A 21,438-nucleotide genomic window follows, 5' to 3' on the forward strand; every position below is an offset into this window, starting at 1 on the left:
CGAACGTACAAAACACGCATGCTCGGAATCAATGCTCGCCAAACACGACATTAGCAGAAGGTGCCCAAAGGGGCGGCGCTCAAGAGCAGTTCGTGTTTGTTGGCCGACAGTTGTGTGCCGTCGTTAGTATGCAAGACAAGATCCTGGCACATGCCCTGCAGACAAAAGTCTGACGCTCTGTTGGCCGACAATCCGATCGTGCGTACGAGGCTTCATTTCCAGTGAAGGGAACTCTTAAGGCGTCGGCATACCAAGACATTTTGGACAGTTTCATGCTCCCAACTTTGTGGGAACAGTTTGGGGACGGCCCCTTCCCTTCCTGTTCCAACATGACTGCGCACAGGTGCACAAAGCAAGGTCCATAAAGACACGGATGAGCGAGTTTGGGGTGGAGGAACTTGACTGGCCTGCACAGAGTCCTGACCTCAACCCCATAGAACACCTTTGGGATGAATCAGAGCGGAGACTGCGAGCCAGGCCTTCTCGTCCAACATCAGTGCCTGACCTCACAAATGCTCTTCTGGAAGAATGGTCAAACATTCCCATAGACACCCTCCTAAACCTTGTGGACAGCCTTCCCAGAAGAGTTGAAGCTGTTATAGCTGCAAAGGGCGGAGCCAACTCAGTATTGACCCCTACGGATTAAGACTGGGATGTCATTTGTGTGTGTAAAGGCAGGCATCCCAATAGTTCTGGCAATATAGTGTGTGTGTATATATATATATATATATATATATATATATATATATATATATATATATATATATATATATATATATATATATATTGTATATGTGTGTATATTTGCATATAATACCTACCTATATATCTGTCTATATATACACTGTATATTACTATAATATATCTCTCTACCCCTCGGCTCACCCCATCAGTCTCCTCACACATCACTGATTTACTAACAGGCATATCAGTCTGGATGTCACATCACTTCCTCAAACACAATCTATCGAAAAAACGAGCTCATAATATTTCCTCCCCCGTGTGCCCCCTCCCCCAATTTCTCTGTCAAGATCAATGGCACAACCATCAGTCGGTCCCCACATGCCAGGGTGTGAGGGGTAACCCTAGACTCTGAACTGTCCTTTCAGCCCACATCCAATCCCTGTCCAGATCATGCCGCCTCAACCTCCGCAACATCTCCAGAATGCGCCTCTTTTTAACCACCGACACCACCAAACTTCTAATTCTCTCCCTGGTCATCTCTCACCTCGACTACTGCAACTCAATCCTCATTGGATTACCTTTACATAGACGATCCCCCCTTCAGTCCATAATGACACTGCAAGACTCCTCCACCTTAACAACCATTCAGTGTCCTCCACCCATCTCTGCCAATCCCTCCACTGGCCTCCATTCAGTGTCCTCCATCCCTCTCTGCCAATCCCTCCACTGGTCTTCATTCAGTGTCCTCCACCCCTCTCTGCCAATCCCTCCACTGGTCTCCATTCAGTATCCTCCACCCCTCTCTGCCTATCCCTCCACTGGTCTCCATTCAGTGTCCTCCACCCCTCTCTGCCAATCCCTCCACTGGCCTCCATTCAGTGTCCTCCACCCCTCTCTGCCAATCCCTCCACTGGCCTCCATTCAGTGTCCTCCACCCCTCTCTGCCAATCCCTCCACTGGCCTCCATTCAGTGTCCTCCACCCCTCTCTGCCAATCCCTCCACTGGCCTCCATTCAGTGTCCTCCACCCCTCTCTGCCAATCCCTCCACTGGTCTCCATTCAGTGTCCTCCACCCCTCTCTGCCAATCCCTCCACTGGTCTCCATTCAGTGTCCTCCACCCCTCTCTGTCAATCCCTCCACTGGCTTCCACTCACCCAACGAATAAAATTCAAAGTACTAACAATAATTTACAAAGCCATCCACAACTCTGCCCCCAGCTACATCACTAACCTAGTCCCAAAATACCAACCAAGCCGCTCTCTTCAGTCCTCCCCAGACCTTCTGCTCTCTAGCTCCCTCCTCACCTCCTCCCATGCTCGCCTCCAGGATTTCTCCAGAGCTTCTCCCAACCTCTGGAACTCCCTACCCCAATCGGTCCGACTGTCCCCTAATCTATCCATCTTTAGACAATCCCTGAAAACTCTTCTCTTTAAAGAAGCCTATCCTGCTTCTAACTAATACACGATTTTACTTCCTCCATCAGCTCATCCCCCACAGCTATTACCTTTTGTATCAATTGACCCTCCCTTCTCCCTTTTGACTTGATATACAAGCGATGTCTTGATGGCATCATGTCACAACTGAGTATAAAAGAGAAGAGAGGCGCCTCTAAGTGTAGCGATATGGTTACATTTAATGAAGGTACAACATTGAGCAACTCACATGGTTGATGATTAAAAGAGGCACCTCTAAGTATGCCGGGCATCCTTCATTAACCACAGTACAATACCGGGCATTTAAACACCCTTCCTTCCCAGAACAATTTTTAGCTTTCAGCGCTCCCACACTTTGAATGCCAATTACTCAGTCATGCAACACTGTACCCAAACAAAATTTTTATCATTTTTTTCATACAAATAGAGCTTTCTTTTGGTGGTATTTAATCACCACTGTGTTTTTTTATTTTTTGCAACATAAGTAAAAAAACAGCAAAAATTTTGAAAAAAAAAAAACACTTCTTTTTAGTTTCTATGATAACATTTTGCAAATAAGTCATTTTTGTTCATAAATTTGGGCCAAAATTTATACTGCTGCATCTCTTTGGTAAAATTAACCCAAATTAGTGGATATTATTTAGTCTCTTTGAAAGTTATAGAGTCTACAAGCTATGGTGCAAATCATTGAAAATTGATCACACCTGATGCACTGACGGCCTATCTCATTTCTTGAGGCCCTGAAATGTCAGGAAAGTACAAATACCCTCCAAATGACCCCTTTTTGAAAAGTAGACAGTCCAAAGGTATTTAGTAATAGGCATGGTGAGTTTTTTGAAGTTGTAATTTTTTCCCACAATTCTTGGGAACATGAACAATTTTTTTTCCACAAAATTGCCATAATAACAAGTTATTTCTCACACACAGCATATGCATACTTCCAATTACACCCCAAAATACATTCTCCTACTCCTCTCGAGTATGGCAATACCACATGTGTGGGACTTTTACACAGCCTGGCCACACAGGGAGGTCCAGCATGCAGGGAGCACCGTCAGGGGTTCTAGGAGCATAAATTACACCTCTAATTTCCTAACGACCTATTAGGCTCGATTCACACCTATGCATGTTGCTTTTGAGCGTTTTTGGAGGTTTTTTTTTCATGCTTGCCGCGTTTTTGAGCCGCGTTTTTGCCGCGTTTTTGCCGCGTTTTTGCCGCGATTTGCGTTTTGCGTTTTTTTTTTTTTTTTCATTTTTTTTTACAGTCTTACAAAAAAATTACAAAAAAAAAAAAAAAAATAAAAAAAAAAATAAATAAAAACGGCAAAAACGCACCAAAAACGCATCAAAAACGCATCAAAAACGCTGCAAAAAAGGTGCACTTGCGTTTTTGATGCTTGTCCATTGAAAACCATTACATGCAAAACGCTGCATTTTGCATGAGAAAAAGTCCCCGACCCTTTCCAAAAACGCGGAGATACAAAAAAGCATTGATGTGAACATGTTCCATAGGAACCCATGTTAAAAAATTCCCGTGCATTTCTGCAAAATGCAAAATGCATCAAAAAACGCGCTAGTGTGAATGGGGCCTAACATTTGTGAAGGCCCTGGAGCACCAGGACAGTGGAATTACCCACAAAATGACCCCATTTTGGAAAGCAAACACCCCAACGTCTATTCTGTGAGGCATAATGAGTCTTTTGAACAGTTCACTTTTTTCCACAAGTCTACGGAAAACGTGGAAAGAAAATGAAAACGTTTTTTTTTTTTTTACACAATGCTGTCAATTTATAAGACATTTCTAACACATAGCATGTTTATAGCAAAAATTACACCCCAAAACACATTCTGCTACTCCTCCTTAGTATGGCGATACCACATGTGTGAGACTTTTACACAGCCTGGCCATATACAGAGGCCCAACATTGAAGTAGTACCTTCAGGTGTTCTAGGAGCATAAATTACACATCTCATTTCATTCCTACCTATCACACTTTTGAAGGTCCTGGAGCACCAGGACAATGGAATTACCCACAAAATGACCCCATTTTGGAAAGCAAACACTCCAACGTGTATTCTATGAGGCATGGGCTGCAAATAGGTACTCGGGTACTCTGATGGGCTGGAGACAGGTACTCAGTTACTCCGATGGGCTGGTGACAGGTACTTGGGTACTCCGATGGGCTGGTGACAGGAACTTGGGTACTCCGATGGGCTGGTGACAGGTACTCGGGTACTCAGATGGACTGTGACAGGTACTCGGGTACTCATATGGACTGTGACAGGTATTTGGGTACTCAGATGAACTGTGACAGGTACTCAGATGGACTGTGACAGGTACTCGGGTATTCAGATGAACTGTGACAGGTACTCAGATGGGCTGTGACAGGTACTCAGGTATTCAGATGGGCTGTGACAGGTACTCGGGGACTCAGATGGGCTGTGAAAGGTACTCGGGTACTTATATGGGCTGTGACAGGTACTCGGGTACTCAGATGGGCTGTGACAGGTACTCAGGTACTCAGATGGACTGTGACAGGTACTCGGGTACTCATATGGACTGTGACAGGTATTTGGGTACTCAGATGAACTGTGACAGGTACTCAGATGGACTGTGACAGGTACTCGGGTATTCAGATGAACTGTGACAGGTACTCAGATGGGCTGTGACAGGTACTCAGGTATTCAGATGGGCTGTGACAGGTACTCGGGGACTCAGATGGGCTGTGAAAGGTACTCGGGTACTTATATGGGCTGTGACAGGTACTCGGGTACTCAGATGGGCTGTGACAGGTACTCAGGTACTCAGATGGACTGTGACAGGTACTCGGGTACTCATATGGACTGTGACAGGTATTTGGGTACTCAGATGAACTGTGACAGGTACTCAGATGGACTGTGACAGGTACTCGGGTATTCAGATGAACTGTGACAGGTACTCAGATGGGCTGTGACAGGTACTCAGGTATTCAGATGGGCTGTGACAGGTACTCGGGGACTCAGATGGGCTGTGACAGGTACTCGGGTACTCAGATGGACTGTGACAGGTACTCAGGTACTCGGATACTCAGAGGGGCTGTGACAGGTACTCAGGTACTCAGATGGACTGTGACAGGTACTCAGATGGACTGTGACAGGTACTCAGGTACCCGGGTACTCAGATGGGCTGTGACAGGTATTCAGGCACTCGGATACTCAGATGGGCTGTGACAGGTACTCAGATACTCGGATACTCAGATGGACTGTGACAGGTACTCAGATACTCAGAGGGGCTGTGACAGGTACTCAGGTACTCAGATGGGCTGTGACAGGTACTCAGGTACTCAAGTACTCAGATGGGCTGTGACAGGTACTCAGATGGGCTGTGACAGGTACTCAGATGGACTGTGACAGGTACTCAGGTACTCAAGTACTCAGATGGGCTGTGACAGGTACTCAGATGGACTGTGACAGGTACTCAGGTACTCAAGTACTCAGATGGGCTGTGACAGGTACTCAGATGGGCTGTGACAGGTACTCAGATGGGCTGTGACAGCTACTCAGGTACTCGTGTACTCAGATGGACTGTGACAGGTACTCAGGTACTCGTGTACTCAGATGGACTGTGACAGGTACTCAGGTACTCGGATACTCAGATGGGCTGTGACAAGTACTCAGGTACTCAGATGGGCTGTGACAGGTACTCGGGTGCTCAGATGGGCTGTGACAGGTACTCGGGTACTCAGATGGGCTGTGACAGGTACTCGGGTGCTCAGATGGGCTGTGACAGGTACTCGGGTGCTCAGATGGGCTGTGACAGGTACTCGGGTACTCAGATGGGCCGTGACAGGTACTCAGGTACTCAGATGGGCTGTGACAGGTACTTTGATGGCTGGTGACAGGTCCTCTTTATTGGGGGGGTAATCAGTGTGTGTTGGTGTACACTAAGCGGTAACGAGATGTTACCGCAATCTCCTTCTCACACACGATCTGTGTGTGAGGAGGAGAACCCGGTAACATCTCGTTACCGCGGTTTGTTGACATTCTGTGACCGGCTGTGATTGGACACAGCCGGTCACGTGGTAAAGAGCCAATTTCATTGGCTCTTTACTGCGATCGGGGTTGGGCTGTGTCAGGGTGACAAGCCTCGTCCCCGATCGCCGCTCTGCATGCGCCCTAGGGGCGTGCACGAGCGCTGTTCATGTATACAGTACATGTGACCGGCTGTGATTGGCTACAGCCGGTCACATGGATCGGGGGTGGCTCGGGGATGCGGATCACACGGATCAGGGATGGGCTGTGTCCGAGGGAAACATCTCATCCACGAGAGCGGCGAGATACCGACGACGTCATATGGCGCCCACCCAGGATGGGAGATCCCATCTGTTGACGTCATTTGACTATGGCCCGGTATTGAAGTGGTTAAATGTAACCATATTGCAACACTTAGAGGCGCCTTTCTTCTCTTTTATACTCTGGAGCTTCTGCTGGATTTTGCTTCTAATCCCCTTGTGGAGGCTTCCAATTGTAGATGGACATTTTATGGTTATACAACCTGATCACATTGCTATAATCTTTTTATATGGACTATAAACTGAATGAATTATAAATAAATGGTTGTGGAATTAATCATCTGAGTTTTTTTATTTCTTATGGGGAAATTCGCTTTGTTATACAAGCACTTTGGATTACAAACATGTTTCCGGAACGAAACTGCTTGCAGTTCAATGTTTTACTGTACATATATATATATATATATATATATATATATATATATATATATATATATATATATATATATATCTATCTCACAAAAGTGAGTACACCCCTCAGTGACATTTGTGTAAATCTTTTCTTCTATCTTTTCATGTGACAACACTGAAGAAATGACACTTGTCTACAATGTAAAGTAGTGAGTGTACAGCTTGTATAACAGTGTAAATTTGCTGTCCCCTCAAAATAACTCAACACACAGCCATTAATGTCTAAACCGCTGGCAACAAAAGTCAGTACACCCCTAAGTGAAAATGTCCTAAATTGGGCCCAAAGTGTCAATATTTTGTGTGGCCACCATTATTTTCCAGCACTGCCTTAACCCTCTCAGGCATGGAGGTCACCAGAGCTTCACAGGTTGTCACTGGAGTCCTCTTCCACTCCTCCATGATGACATCACAGAGCTGGTGGATGTTAGAGACCTTGCGCTCCTCCACCTTCATTTGAGGATGTCCCACAGATGATCAATAGGGTTTAGGTCTGGAGACATGCTTGGCCAGTCCATCACCTTTACCCTCAGCTTCTTTAGCAAGGCAGTGGTGTACTTGGAGGTGTGTTTGGGGTGGTTATCATGTTGGAATACTGCCCTGCGGTCCAGTCTCTGAAGGGAGGGGATCATGCTCTGCTTCAGTAGGTCACAGTACATGTTGGCATTCATGGTTCCCTCAATGATCTGTAGCCCCCCAGTGCCGGCAACACTCATGCAGCCCCAGACCATGACACTCCCACCACCATGCCTGACTGTAGACAAGACACACTTGTCTTTATACTCCTCACCTGGTTGCCGCCACACACGCTTGTCACCATCTGAACCAAATAAGTTTATCTTGGTCTCATCAGACCACAGGACATGGTTCCAGTAATCCATGTCCTTAGTCTGCTTGTCTTCAGCAAACTGTTTGCTGGGCTTTCTTGTGTATCATCTTTAGAAGAGGCTTCCTTCTGGGACGACATCCATACTGATCAATTTGATGCAGTGTGCGGCGTATGGTCTGAGCACTGACAGGCTGACCCCCCCACCCCTACAACCTCTGCAGCAATGCTGCCAGCACTCATACATCTATTTCCCAAAGACAACCTCTGGATATGACGCTGAGCACGTGACCTCAACTTCTTTGGTGGACCATGGCGAGGCCTGTTCTGAGTGGAACCTGTCCTGTTATACCGCTGTATGGTCTTGGCCACCATGCTGCAGCTCAGTTTCAGGGTCTTGGCAATCTTCTTATAGCCTAGGCCATCTTTATGTAGAGCAACAATTCTTTTTTTCAGATCCTCAGAGAGTTCTTTGCCATGAGGTGCCATGTTGAACTTCCAGTGACCAGTATGAGAGAGTGAGAGCGATAACACCAAATTTAACACACCTGCTCCCCATTCACACCTGAGACCTTGAAACACTAACGAGTCACATGACACCGGGGGAGGGAAAATGGCTAATTGGGCCCAATTTGGACATTTTCACTTAGGGGTGTACTGACTTTTGTTGCCAGCGGTTTAGACATTAATGGCTGTGTGTTGAGTTATTTTGAGGGGACAGCAAATTTACACTGTTATGCCCCGTACACACGGTCGGATTTTCCGATGGAAAATGTGTGATAGGACCTTGTTGTCGGAAATTCCGACCGTGTGTGGGCTCCATCACATATTTTCCATCGGATTTTCCGACACACAAAGTTTGAGAGCAGGATATAAAATTTTCAGACAACAAAATCCGTTGTCGGAAATTCCGATCGTGTGTGCACAAATCCGACGCACAAAGTGCCACGCATGCTCAGAATAAATAAAGAGATGAAAGCTATTGGCCACTGCCCTGTTTATAGTCCCGACGTACGTGTTTTACGTCACTGCGTTTAGAACGATCGGATATTCCGACAACTTTGTGTGACCGTGTGTATGCAAGTCAAGTTTGAGCCAACATCCGTCGGAAAAAATCCTAGGATTTTGTTGTCGGAATGTCCGAACAAAGTCCGACCGTGTGTACGGGGCATTATACAAGCTGTACACTCACTACTTTACATTGTAGACAAGTGTCATTTCTTCAGTGTTGTCACATGAAAAGATAGAAGAAAAGATTTACAATAATGTGAGGGGTGTACTCACTTTTGTGAGATACTGTATATATATAACATTTTTTTTCTCTTTGGGTGTTTATATATTTGAGCTTTCAGCACTGAGTCTATTAACAGTCGCATGCTGAGCAACAAGGAAATTTCTTTCAAATCATTTTAAACTTTGCATAATAGATTTTAGCACTGATGATGAACCACCGCCATGTTAGACGACAGCTCAGATTTCTAAGAAAACACAACGCTGGTTTGTTCTGTTCAGTCCGTACAGAACATTGAGGAACTAGGCAAATTATCATCAAGTCCAGCAGATTCCTGGTAAGAGTGACGCAGGAACTCCGTAGTTTGGAGGAGCGAAGTTATTTTGCTGAAATTGAAAAAAAAAAAAAAAATAATAATAATAAAAAAGCTCCCAGATTTTAGTCACGGAGCCATATGGGGGAAAAAAAATTTGCTTTTTTTGGTGCCAACACGGCAGCAATACATGGGGTAGTGTGCTGCCAGGGAAGGAAAATTACAGTAAGTTATTTGATACAATTTATATATAATTATTATAATATTTATATAATGTATTTTGGGGGGTTATAGACAGATCCAGCTTGGTCTGGGCTACAATATAACAAAGACGGGTGTTGTATGACTGATGCAAATGTTCAGTATGTAAAGCACTGTGTACATTGTCAGCGTTCTTTAAAGTATTTTAAAATTAAAACAAATGTATCGATATATGCATTGTATAAAAAAATAAATAAATAAAAATAATAGATTAAGGACAACAGGTATAAAATTATAAGTTTATTCTGTAGACAAGGTGGCGATCACTTTTCCGCGTTGCATTTCTATTTATTTTTGTGTGTGTGTGTGTTTTTGCGCTACATGCCTAGGACATCCCATTCATATGTGCGAGAAATGCGCCAAAGATGCTTCTTCACCCTTTGGGCATTGAGCTTCGTGCCTTTTTTGTTTGATGAATTTTTCCACTTTTGTTGCCTGTTTGTGATAACTCCCGCCTGCTGGCCGCTTTCAGGGTGCTATTAGCAATGAATTAGCAAGCGCGGCGCCCGCTTTTTTTTTTTTTTTCATTCACGGAACGCTTGGAAGCGTGCCTGAAGATGTATTTAACCACTTCCCGCCCAAGGTACATCCAGGGACGTCCTTGACTTTGCGGGGGTATATCTGACTGACGGGTGCAGCTACAGACATCATTCAGATACCGGCGATTCCCTACACCATAGAAACGATCATAGCGGCTGTTCCGCCGCTTGATCGTTCTTACGGGCGGCGAGAGGGGACGCCCCCCCCCTCCTCCCGCCGCCCTCCGGTGCTTCTATCGACTCACCGCTTCCATCGGTGAGTCGGAGAGCGGATCCGCCGGCCCCCGGATGGTGATCATAGAGATTTCCGACGGACTAGATGGTCGCCGGAGTCTCTACGATCGTTCGGAGGCTGGACGCGATGTTATGATGTCACGCCCGGCCTCTGCGTTCAAACGAATGGCAACGCCGTGGCTGGGAAGCCGAGATCGTTAATTTTTTTTTTATTTCAGGCTTCTCAGCCTAGAGGTGAGATATGAGGTCTTTTTGATCCCCCAAATCTCCCTGTAAAGAGGACCGATCGTGCCATATTCTCATTACAAAGGATGTTTACATTCATTGTAATAGGAATAAAAGTGATCAAAATTCATTTTAAGAAAAGTAAAATTAACAATAAAAAAAGAAAAATTTAAGTGCCCCCCCCCATGTGCTCGCACGCAGAAGCGAACGCATACGTAAGTCCCGCCCACATATGAAAACGGTGTTCAGACCACACATGTGAGGTATCGCCGCGATCGGTACAGCGAGAGCAACAATTCTAGACCCAGACCTCCAATGTAAATCAAAACATGTAACCAGTAAAAAATAATAATAAAGTGAAAAATGAAAAATGAATGAATAGATATTGACAAATACTCAAAGAATAGTGTCCATTTTTGTCCATCAGCTTTGAAGTTTGGTTGATCTGTCTCTGGATTGAGTTTACATCTGTCACTCATCACTCACCTTGATGTCTATTACAGATTACAGTGACTGTCACTCATTTGGTTATATTGCACATTTTTGGGACTTACTATGACCCTTTGCCAGGCATGTACTGGCCATTGGGACTACAGGGAGTTTCCCGGTGGGCCGATGGCTCAGTGGGCCGATTTCAGTGACAGTGGACCGCTGCCTCCCTCCAGTCCTCTGTCCCCCCCCCCCCCCCCCCGCAGTGCTCGCCTCCTCTCCCTGGCTAGTTATGCAGCGCGCCTGAATACAGACATGATGCTCAGGAGTCAACACTTAGAAGCTCATCATACGATCTGGAAGGAGGGCGGCCTCACTTTCCTGCCTAATCTTGTTCCATTGGGGGGGGGCGCCAAACTGATTCTTTGCCCCAGGTGAAATAATGTCTAGCTTCCCCACTGATACTGCCTATAAGAGAAATAATGTAAAACGGCTAATAGCTAGTGGGGGGGGGGGGGGCTTGGGTGGCAGGCCGGCATGGGAGAGACCTGTCAAAGTGGGCCAGTCTGGGTGAAGTCCAGGGCCAAATTTTTGTCCCAGTCCAGCCCTGCCCTTTGCGTTCCTCTATTATCACAAATGGACACTATTTGTTGAGTATTTGTCAATATCTATTCATTCATTTTTCACTTTATTATTATTTTTTGTCATTTGATCACATCATATTTTTGCTATGTTGATTACCCTCACATTATTATTATTATTGTTATCATTTTTTTAGCGCTGCACTTTTTTTCACTGTTTTGAATGTTTAGTTTTTACACTGCTGTGCTGGCCGCTGTATATATATATATATTTTTTTTTCTGACAGCGCGGTATATCTAGTCTTTTAGTCTACATTTTATTGGCCTGCACAGAGTCCTGACTTCATCCCCATAGAACATCTTCGGGATGAGTTAGAGCGGAGACTGCGAGCCAGGCCCTTCTCGTCCAACATCAGTGCCTGACCTCACAAATGTGCTTCTGGAAGAATGGTCAAACATTCCCATAGACACCCTCCTAAACCTTGTGGACGGCCTTCCCAGAAGAGTTGAAGCTGTTATAGCTGCAAAGGGCGGAGCCAACTCAATATTGAACCCTACGGACTAAGACTGGGATGTCAAATTCATGTGCGTGTAAAGGCAGGCGTCTCAATACTTCTGGCAATATAGTGTATATATATATATATATATATATATATATATATATATAATACCTACCTACATATCTGTCTATATATATACTGTATATTACCATAATCTTTCTCTCTACCCCCTCGGCTCACCCCATCAGTCTCCTCACACATCACTGATTTACTAACAGACATATCAGTCTGGATGTCACATCACTTCCTCAAACTCAATCTATCGAAAAACCGAGCTAATAATATTTCCTCCCCCGTGTGCCCCCTCCCCCAACTTCTCTGTCAAGATCAATGGCACAACCATCAGTCGGTCCCCACATGCCAGGGTGTGAGGGGTAACCCTAGACTCTGAACTGTCCTTTCAGGCCCACATCCAATCCCTGTCCAGATCATTCCGTCTTATCCTCCGCAAGATCTCCAGAATACGCCCCTTTTTATCTAATGACACCACCAAGCTTCTAATTCTCTCCCTGGTCATCTCTCACCTCAACTACTGCAACTCCTCCTCATTGGATTACCTTTACATAGACTCCTCCCCCCTTCAGTCCATAATGAATGCCGCTGCAAGACTCCTCCGCCTTACCAACCATTCAGTGTCCTCCACCCCTCTCTGCCAATCCCTCCACTGGCCTCCATTCAGTGTCCTCCACCCATCTCTGCCAATCCCTCCACTGGCCTCCATTCAGTGTCCTCCACCCATCTCTGCCAATCCCTCCACTGGCCTCCATTCAATGTCCTCCACCCCTCTCTGCCAATCCCTCCACTGGCCTCCATTCAGTGTCCTCCACCCCTCTCTGCCAATCCCTCCACTGGTCTTCATTCAGTGTCCTCCACCCCTCTCTGCCAATCCCTCCACTGGCCTCAATTCAGTGTCCTCCTCCCCTCGCTGCCAATCCCTCCACTGGCCTCCATTCAGTGTCCTCCTCCCCTCTCTACCAATCCCTCCACTGGTCTCCATTCAGTGTCCTCCACCCCTCTCTGCCAATCCCTCCAGTGGTCTCCATTCAGTGTCCTCCTCCCCTCTCTGCCAATCCCTCCACTGGCCTCCATTCAGTGTCCTCCACCCCTCTCTGTCAATCTTTCCACTGGTCTCCATTCAGTGTCCTCCTCCCCTCCACTGGCCTCCATTCAGTGTCCTCCACCCCTCTCTGTCAATCCTTCCACTGGTCTCCATTCAGTGTTCTCCTCCCCTCTCTGCCAATCCCTCCACTGGCCTCCATTCAGTGTCCTCCTCCCCTCTCTGCCAATCCCTCCACTGGTCTCCATTCAGTGTCCTCCTCCCCTCTCTGCCAATCCCTCCACTGGCCTCCATTCAGTGTCCTCCACCCCTCTCTGTCAATCCTTCCACTGGTCTCCATTCAGTGTCCTCCTCCCCTCTCTACCAATCCCTCCACTGGTCTCCATTCAGTGTCCTCCACCCCTCTCTGCCAATCCCTCCACTGGCCTCCATTCAGTGTCCTCCTCCCCTCTCTGCCAATCCCTCCACTGGCCTCCATTCAGTGTCCTCCTCCCCTCTCTGCCAATCCCTCCACTGGTCTTCATTCAGTGTCCTCCTCCCCTCTCTGCCAATCCCTCCACTGGCCTCCATTCAGTGTCCTCCACCCCTCTCTGTCAATCCTTCCACTGGTCTCCATTCAGTGTCCTCCTCCCCTCCACTGGCCTCCATTCAGTGTCCTCCACCCCTCTCTGTCAATCCTTCCACTGGTCTCCATTCAGTGTCCTCCTCCCCTCTCTGCCAATCCCTCCACTGGCCTCCATTCAGTGTCCTCCTCCCCTCTCTGCCAATCCCTCCACTGGTCTAAATTCAGTGTCCTCCTCCCCTCTCTGCCAATCCCTCCACTGGTCTCCATTCAGTGTCCCCCTCCCCTCTCTGCCAATCCCTCCACTGGCCTCCATTCAGTGTCCTCCACCCCTCTCTGTCAATGCTTCCACTGGTCTCCATTCAGTGTCCTCCTCCCCTCTCTGCCAATCCCTCCACTGGTCTCCATTCAGTGTCCTCCACCCCTCTCTGTCAATCCTTCCACTGGTCTCCATTCAGTGTCCTCCTCCCCTCCACTGGCCTCCATTCAGTGTCCTCCACCCCTCTCTGTCAATCCTTCCACTGGTCTCCATTCAGTGTCCTCCACCCCTCTCTACCAATCCCTCCACTGGTCTCCATTCAGTGTCCTCCTCCCCTCTCTGCCAATCCCTCCACTGGCCTCCATTCAGTGTTCTCCTCCCCTCTCTGCCAATCCCTCCACTGGTCTCCATTCAGTGTCCTCCTCCCCTCTCTGCCAATCCCTCCACTGGCCTCCATTCAGTGTCCTCCACCCCTCTCTGTCAATCCTTCCACTGGTCTCCATTCAGTGTCCTCCTCCCCTCTCTGCCAATCCCTCCACTGGTCTCCATTCAGTGTCCTCCACCCCTCTCTGTCAATGCTTCCACTGGTCTCCATTCAGTGTCCTCCTCCCCTCTCTGCCAATCCCTCCACTGGCCTCCATTCAGTGTCCTCCACCCCTCTCTACCAATCCCTCCACTGGCCTCCATTCAGTGTCCTCCACCCCTCTCTGCCAATCCCTCCACTGGCCTCCATTCAGTGTCCTCCACCCCTCTCTGCCAATCCCTCCACTGGCCTCCATTCAGTGTCCTCCACCCCTCTCTGCCAATCCCTCCACTGGCCTCCATTCAGTGTCCTCCACCCCTCTCTGCCAATCCCTCCACTGGCCTCCATTCAGTGTCCTCCTCCCCTCTCTGTCAATCCCTCCACTGGCTTCCACTCACCCAACGAATAAAATTCAAAGTACTAACAATAATTTACAAAGCCATCCACAACTCTGCCCCCAGCTACATCACTAACCTGATCCCAAAATACCAACCAAGCCGCTCTCTTCTGTCCTCCCAAGACCTCCTGCTCTCCAGCTCCCTCCTCACCTCCTCCCATGCTCTCCTCCAGGATTTTTTCAGAGCTTCTCCCAACCTCTGGAACTCCCTACCCCAATCCGTCCGACTGTCCCCTAATCTATCCATCTTTAGACGATCCCTGAAAACCTTTCCCTTTAAAGAAGCCTATCCTGCTTCTAACTAATACATGGTTTTACTTCCTCCATCAGCTCATTCCCCACAGCTATTACCTTTTTGTATCAATTGACCCTCCTTCTTAGATTGTAAGTTCTAAGGAGTTGGACCCTCTGATTCCTCTTGTACCAAATTGTAATGTAACTGTAATGTCTGCCTTCATTTTGTAAAGCGCTGCGCAAACTGTTGGCGCTATAAAAATCCAGTATAATAATAATATAGCTGTATATAGATCGATCTATTTTATACATTATATATAGCACTAACTCTCGGTGGAGCTGCTGGTTTTAACGGGCTTGTTACCTTCACTCTCCTTCCCTCTGTTTCACCGGCACCGGGTCTAGGGTTCCGTTGAGTTTACCTCTGGACGACACACGCACCAACACTGGAGTACGTTTTCAATGCTTTATTAAACAATTTACTAAAGTTTATAGGTATGCCACGTGGTTTACACAGGGGGATAAGAATACATTAAGGGGTACCATCATCCTGATTATGAATAAGATCGGGAAATAAAGTTGAAAGAGAAACCGGAGCAAGGACCTCTCCAATCGGGTCCCGCCTCTTTCATGAAAAAGAGAAGGACTATTACGGTACCATAAAGAAAGAACTTTGTTTAAAAATGTATAAATTTATTTCAAAAGTAGTAAAAAGGTCCTACAAGGGACATATATTGTACATGTTCGTGATTTAACACACATAGACAATAATAATTGTTTACAGCATTGTTGATACTACGTTGGTACAGCCAATGTCCATAACAGTACATGGACAGAGGTTAAATAGTATGATACTTGCAGACGTGGCCTCTACGGTTTCGCGGTCACAGCCGCTTCTTCAGGAGGCGTCTGATAGTATGGTCTATGAAGATGAAAAGCAGAATAGTATCAACATAACAAACTGAATAACATGATTAACATTGCAAAAAAGTACACAAATAGTATTGGAGAACATATTAGAGGTTTGGAAGTTGCACTCACCAGACTATAACCTATGACGGTTCTCTGGAGCGATACAGTGAGACGCCCACGAAAGGCGATCCCCCGGGGGCGGGCCAGGGAGGCAAATAGAGTAGTACTATTGTAAAGATTAAGAAAATTTGTTTAAAAAAGGGGTTCAAATAGTATGTTCTATTGAAGAGTCACCCGGAAGTGGTAAATGGAAAGTGCCAAGGAATGCTGGGAGGGAGGAGAAAATGGGGAGGGGGGGGGGGAAGGGGAAGGGGGGGGAAAGGGGGGGAGGGAAGACAGGGAAGGGGGGAAAAAAGGAAGGAAGAGGCAAAAGGGAGGGGAAAAGGGAGGGAAAAAGGGGGGGGGGGGGGGAGAGGTGGGGAAAGAAGGAGGAAAGGGGGAAGGGGAGGGGAAGGGGAGGGAGGGGTGGGACAAAGGGAGGGAGGGGAGGGGAAAAGAAGAAAGGAAGAAAAAGGAGAAAAAAAGGACAAGAAGAGGGAAAAGAAAAAGAAAAAGAAGAAGGGGGGGGGAAAGGGGGGGGGGGGAGGGAAGGGAGAAGGGGAGGTGTCGGGGGGGGGGGGAAAGAAGAAGGAAGGGGGAGTGATGGAAAGGAGGGGAAGACAGGAAAAAGGAGTGTGGAATACAGTGAGGAGGGGGGGGGAAAGAAAGGGGGGGAGTGAAATGTGACGGATATCCCTGCATGCCTGCCAAAGAAATAGGAACATACCAGACTCACAAAAAGAAAAATTGTTAATGGCAAGAGGATTTTATTACCTAACGGTGCTGTAATGTAAAACCCAGACTTTTAAGGCTGCTGGTACCCAGACTGACGTGACTGATTACAGTCAATGACCAAAAAACGCCACACTATATCGTCACATGGAGTCACTATAAATAATGTGGAGAAATATTAAAATATAATTTGAAAAATGTACCAAAATCGCCAGATAATCTAAGCCCATCAGAAGGGGAGGGGAAAACCATACAGAGATAATGGAAGTCCCCATCCCGTGGAGAGGGCATAGTAAGAGTACTCACACAGGCTCCAGATGGTGTCGGCGCGGTGCTGGATGGATCGTCTAGGACGGTAAGCAGCCAAGTCTGGGCATCTTAAATGCCTCCAACCCGGAAGTGCAATGGCGAATATGATCGCCGTATGGACTTCCGGGTCCGGTCCTCCACTGTTGCGCAGGCGCGGGAAAGATACCCGGCGCAGGCGCACAGCTCTAAAAGTGACCAAAGCCTAGGCATTAGTCAGAACGAAGCGGCGGCTGGGCTCTAGATAGCCCCGCCCACCGCCGGAGGAGCGCAAGCCCGCCACGGGGGAGAATTAACTCCTCACATCCCTTCAGAATAGAGTGATTAGTGCAATTCTGGTAATGACATGATATACACATAATATCAAACAGAAGATAAACTGGGAAGGGAAAGCGATGCATGGTCTCCCGTAGTGGCAGCACTCATACGTCTATTTCCCAAAGACAACCTCTGGATATGACGCTGAGCACGTGACCTCAACTTCTTTGGTGGACCATGGCGAGGCCTGTTCTGAGTGGAACCTGTCCTGTTATACCGCTGTATGGTCTTGGCCACCGTGCTGCAGCTCAGTTTCAGGGTCTTGGCAATCTTCTTATAGCCTAGGCCATCTTTATGTAGAGCAACAATTCTTTTTTTCAGTTCTTTAGAGAGTTCTTTGCCATGAGCTGCCATGTTGAACCTCCAGTGACCAGTATGAGAGAGTGAGAGCGATAACACCAAATTTAACACAGCTGCCTCCCCATTCACACCTGAGACCATGTAACACTAACGAGTCACATGACACTGGGAAGGGAAAATGGCTAATTGGGCCCCCAATTTGGAGATTTTCACTTAGGGGGTGTACTGACTTTTGTTGCCAGCGGTTTAGACATTAATGGCTGTGTGTTGAGTTATTTTGAGGGGACAGCAAATTTACACTGTTATACAAGCTGTACACTCACTACTTTACATTGTAGCAAAGTGTCATTTCTTCAGTGTTGTCACATGAAAAGATAGAAGAAAAGATTTACAAAAATGTGACTGAGGGGTGTACTTACTTTTGTGAGATACTGTGTGTGTTTATATATATATATATGCATTTTTTTTTCTCTTTGGGTGTTTATATATTTGAGCTTTCAGCACTGAGTCTATTAACAGTCGCACGCTGAGCAACAGGGAAATTTCTTTCAAATCATTTTAAACTTTGCATAATAGATTTTAGCACTGATGATGTCTAAGAAAACACAACGCTGGTTTGTTCTGTTCAGTCCGTACAGAACATTGAGGAACTAGGCAAATTATCATCAAGTCCAGCAGATTCCTGGTAAGAGTGACGCAGGAGGAGCGGAGTTATTTTGCTGAAAAAAAAAATAAAATAAATAAAGCTCCCAGATTTTATTCACGGAGCCATATGGGGGGGGGGATGTGCTTTTTTTGGTGCCAACACGGCAGCAATACATGGGGTAGTGTGCTGCCAGGGAAGGAGAATTACAGTAAGTTATTTGATACAATTTATATATAATTATTATAATATTTATATAATGTATTTTGGGGGGTTATAGACAGATCCAGCTTGGTCTGGGCTACAATATAACAAAGACGGGTGTTGTATGACTGATGTAAATGTGCAGTATGTAAAGCACTGTGTACATTGTCAGCGCCATTTAAATACCAGTAAAGTATTTAAAATTAAAACAAATGTATCGATATATGCATTGTATAAAAAAAAAAAAAATACAACAGGTATAAAGTTCTAAGTTTATTCTGAAGACAAGGTGGCGATCACTTCTCCGCGTTGCATTTTTATTCATTTTTTTTTTGTGTGTGTGTTTTTACTCTACATGCCTAGGACAGCCCATTCATATGTGCGAGAAATGCGCCAAAGAGGCTTCTTCACCCTTTGGGCATTGAGCTTCGTACCTTTTTTCTTTGATGCATTTTTGCACTTTTGTTGCCCGTGTGTGATAACTCCCGCCTGCTGGCCGCATTCAGGGTGCTATTCTCCGCGTTGCATTTTTTTTTTTTTTGTGTGTAACCATCAGGCATATTACAAAAGGATTTTCCTTGGCGTTTTTGCTGCCCTCAGTCTCAGATACTGTCTTCCGGTGCACTGTTTTCATGGAAGCCACTGCCCAAGCAGACCATCCTCATCATATGAGGTAAGAGGGGCCAGCATTCATGTACGGACATCTACTTTCTAAATATCGCTACCTGGGACCGGTTTGGTGGTGGATCGGTTTGATGTTTTCATCTTGGAACCACCATCCAACCTGGGCAAATCCTGAGTCTGGGGGCCCTCACATCACCATCCAGTCTGGCATCATTACATCACTGGGCAGGGGCGTTGCTAGATCTGCAAAAGATCTGGTGCTAGAGCCCATAGCAGCGGTCACCAACATTTTTGCATGCCCGCGGTGGGTTGGGGGGCATGCAAAAAGGCTAAGCAATTTTTCACGGGCAACGGCTGCTGTTGGCGCTTCAATCAACATGGCACCATGGTTGATATGGTGTCAGGGTGATTAAAGTGCATTTATTTCTATTGTTACATTCTAATATATAATGAAGTGGTTCAACTCACCATACTGCAGAATCAGTGGGAGCCCCGGGCATGTCACTGACCACATCTCCTGCCACCATTTTCAGATTGCCGCATCTCCTGCCACCATTTGCAGATTGTCACTTGCCACGTCTCCTACCACCATTTGCAGATTGTCACTTGCCACATCTCTTGCCACCATTTGCAGATTGTCACTTGCCACGTCTCCTACCACCATTTGCAGATTGTCACTTGCCACGTCACCTGCCACCATTTGCAGATTGTCACTTGCCATGTCTCCTGGCTCAAATTGCAGATTGCCAAATCTCCTGCCACCATTTGCAGATTGTCACTTGCCACATCTCTTGCCACCATTTGCAGATTGTCATTTGCCACGTCACCTGCCACCATTTGCAGATTGTCACTTGCCACCTGATGTGGATTGTAACTTGCCATGCCAGCCAGTGCCACCAAATGTGCATTGACGCTGCATTGGTGGCAGGCTGACAGCACTGGTCCATTTAGTGAGAGCAGGAGAGCGGTGATGCAGGGCGGGCAGTGAGAGATGATGTCATCTCGCTGCTCCCCGCTGCACCTCCGCCATTGAAGCAAGGAGGTCTGGCTGCAAAGTGGAGCTCCACGATGACAGGAAGCACGTGACCTCCACTCCACTGTGCTGTGAGGGTGGAAGAGCACTGATGTGTGACGGGCAGTGAGAGATGATGTCATCTCTCTGCTGCTCGCCGCACCTCGCTCCCAAATTGAAGAAGCCCAGCTGTGAAGAGCGCTGATGTGGAGCACACAGAGGAAGATGTCATCTCTGCTCGTCCGCCCGCTCGCTTCTCTCCTCTCCTCCAGCCGCTCTCATGCAGCCAGCCTGCCCGCCGCAGCAGCCCCAGCCCGCTGGTTAGGCAGGGACCCTGCAGCAAGAGACTCGGGGCTATGGGCTCCAGATTCGGGGCTATAGCCCCAATAGCCACCCCCTAGCAACGCCCCTGTCACTGGGGATCCAGTACCACAAGCCTATTAGACGCACTGCCGTACGGTAGGTGCGTCCACCTGTTCCGGTAAGAGTACCCATCCTCTCATCTGAATGAATCCCATATGCTGTCTGGCACAGTTTGGGTTTATTGTGACCACGTATCTCCTGCTTTAGTCGAGGATTGAAGGGAAAGTTCTATTGGACACTCTACATGTGATATTTGGTCATTGGAATATTTCAGTTTAATATTTTCTGCACCTTTTTTGCTTCATAACATTTCTGTTTATAGGTTTACATACCTTCACCATATTAGAGGTGATTTCGCTTTTTTTTTACACTTTATATTTTTTATATTGCTTTTGGACTTGGTTTGTTTGTGTGTTAGCTGCTTATTTTACACATATTTTTGAATTGGGTTTAAGCGCAGTATTTTCCCCCCCTCTCTTCACGGCCTCAAGTCCGCAGTTGGGAATCCAAACCGATACCATCCTACGCACTACTTCTTCTAGGGTGCGACTCCGACCACGGCCTCCCGTGTCCAAGCACCCCCGTCCGCAGGGATGGGAAGGAGGGGCAGGAGCGGGCGCACAGAGATGGCCCCAGACCCCCCCCATAAACCTTCAGCCTCCCCACCACTTCCTAACTGTATATATTGAACCTCCCCCCCCCCCCCGAGTCTTTTGTCTAATAATTTTCAAATTATTTTCCCTTTCCTTATTTTCCTTCTCTTCCCCTTTTTTTCCCCCCTTTTTTTTAATGCTTAAAAGGAAACCTATTACGATTACTGCATAAGTTCGTCTGTCG

At 46.9% G+C, this 21,438-nt stretch overlaps 1 protein-coding gene across 3 annotated transcripts in view; it reads left to right on the forward strand.

Annotated features, from left to right (window-relative positions):
• LOC141110281 (beta-1,3-galactosyltransferase 2-like) overlaps positions 1-21,438 on the forward strand; it is a 163,119-nt gene that overhangs the window by 36,339 nt on the left and 105,342 nt on the right. The gene's annotated exons all lie outside the window — the stretch shown is intronic.

This window comes from Aquarana catesbeiana, linkage group LG10, assembly GCF_042186555.1.
Source record: "Aquarana catesbeiana isolate 2022-GZ linkage group LG10, ASM4218655v1, whole genome shotgun sequence".
Taxonomy (NCBI): Eukaryota; Metazoa; Chordata; class Amphibia; order Anura; family Ranidae; genus Aquarana; species Aquarana catesbeiana.